Raw genomic sequence first — 2,348 nt, forward strand, 5'->3', positions numbered from 1 at the left:
GAGAAAGTTAAAAAGGAGAGATGTTTTAAATTTTAATTAGATAATTTAATTTAAATTTCTTAAATTTCAAATATTTAATTTAGATAACATAACTTAATTTTCACCATATACTAAAATAATTAAACATATTAAAATCAATTTTCATTAAATTTATCCAAACAAATCTTATTATAATTATAATCGATTTAACAATAATTAATTATTTATATAATAGATTATTAAAATAATTTATTTTTCATAATTTTTTTAACAGAATCCAAGATGGATTGGTTTAAAATTTAACGGGAAATCAATAGAGGGAGAGAAGACAGAAGTTGAAAGCCCCATCCTGTGAAGTTGATCAAATCACATCAACTAGTGTGGCTCTCTAGAAAGTTGCATGAAATCGGAAAGAACAAGGCTTGGCAAGTACTTTTGTCAATTTTTAAAAATGTTTGATATATATATATATATATATATATATATATATATATATATATATATATTTATAGTATAAAGATTGATTAGCAAATAAAAAACATTGACCACTAATTGGATTCTAAAACTTTCATCTCAACCATAAATTTACCTTCCTAAAAAATAATGAAAACTATAAATTTACTAAAAGTACAGATATTCCAAGTTTTACTTTAAATAAGAAGGCCCGGCTCAATGTTTTTGCCTAAAGTTCATATAAAAAAGGTTAAAAGCGAAAATAAAGAAAAGCAAAAGCTATTGCATTCATTTCCCCTGGCCTCAAAAGATATCCACTACAACTCAATGCTAATGGACAATTCCTAATCAGCACTTTGGTGTGACATATCCACTTATCCAACTTTGGGTTATGCTCTTAAACTTTCACCATCTTTAATTAGCTCAAAAGGGAGCTTTCTGACTCGTAAGAGATGTGAAAACCCTACACTGTTAAGTAAGTACTACTGCAAATCGTATTCCTTTAATCACAAGAACGTGTCATGCCTAATCATATTCATGTCATGTCGTAAAAATTGAGGTATTGCAGAAGTCATGAAGTTTTTCGAAATTGAAAATTCTCAAATTTTTAGATTTATTTCTCTTTAATTTTCTTTATTTGTCATTTAATGGTGTGATATCAACTATCCTTTTCTCTCTTATAAATATTTTTCTTGTTGTAGGGAAAAGACACACACCAAGTGAGCACAACTTCTCTCTTCTCCATCTTGCCAATCTTTTTAGTTCTTGTTATGGGTTTTCAACTTTGAGAGTTTGCTTGTTCTATAGCCTCATGAACATCACTAAGAAGTTTTTGATGTACTTGAGAAGCTTGCATAGGAGATTGCATATTAGTCCTTTAGAACAATACCTTGAGAAGTCAATTTTGATCGCGTTCTCAATAGTTTGTATAATAATCTAAAGGGTTTAAGAGTTGACAACATGATACTTGACCAACAAACTCTTACTATTATCACTCTGATATATGTCAAGTCGTTGTTTGATATTTCAAAGATCTAAGTATTTGCTTGTCAAACTTGCGTTGTTAGTAGAAATGTGTCCACACCTTATAAGATATTCAGGGAGTCATGTTCATTTTTACCGCTCTGAAACTATATTCTAAGGCAACTACTAAGCAAATCAATGATTAGAACCAAGCCAATAAGGTAATGTGGTCACATTTTGCTCAATGCATTATCTAATAATTTATTAGATGTGTATTGTTTCTACAAGGATATTTAGGAATCTCTCATCCTCAAATATATTGTTAAGGACGTGATAAGGAAAATTAAAGGTTCATTATTGACAATTACTACTGGTAGACGATTATTGAAGATAAAGACATCAAAGTTCAAATCAATGAGTATTGTACAAGCTACTTAAAGATTTGAAGGATAAAAACACTATCCTACTAGATGAGTTTGTATCAGAGCTCCTGATTGAGAGACTGCCTAAATCCTGGATGGACTATAAACAACAACTGAAGTACAAACATAAGCAAATGTCACTTTCTAACCTCATCTCCCATATCATCAAATAATATACCAATAGAAGAGAATGTGCTACTACTAGATTAAAGACCTGTATGCTAAAGCGAATGTGGTATATGCAAGATAAACCAACTCAAAAAATGTATGACAACAAGTCTAATCACAATAGAAAAAATAAGTACATAATAATAATATTATGAAATATTTCATCTAACCCCTCTTTTAAGAAAAAGAAAACAAAAAGACCTGCAAATACAAGTCTAAGGTATAATATCAATAATATTTGACTATGAATACTTTAAGAAAAACATTATCTTTTTCAATAAAATCTCACAATTAAGTCACACTAGATATGTCTTTAAGCAAATCAAATATTCTAAAGACATTACTATGTTACATAATAAATTA

General features: G+C 28.7%; 1 long non-coding RNA gene across 1 annotated transcript; it reads left to right on the forward strand.

The window, feature by feature from the left end:
- The first annotated feature begins 605 nt into the window (after positions 1 to 605).
- Positions 606 to 1,393, forward strand: LOC145956489 (uncharacterized). The gene is made up of 2 exons (XR_014432754.1): positions 606 to 991; positions 1,134 to 1,393. It is a non-coding gene; the product is annotated as an uncharacterized LOC145956489 (long non-coding RNA).
- The last annotated feature ends 955 nt before the right edge of the window (positions 1,394 to 2,348 follow it).

Source organism: Cajanus cajan, chromosome 3 (assembly GCF_000230855.2).
Source record: "Cajanus cajan strain Asha chromosome 3, NIPB_CcT2T_4, whole genome shotgun sequence".
In the NCBI taxonomy this organism is placed as follows: domain Eukaryota; kingdom Viridiplantae; phylum Streptophyta; class Magnoliopsida; order Fabales; family Fabaceae; genus Cajanus; species Cajanus cajan.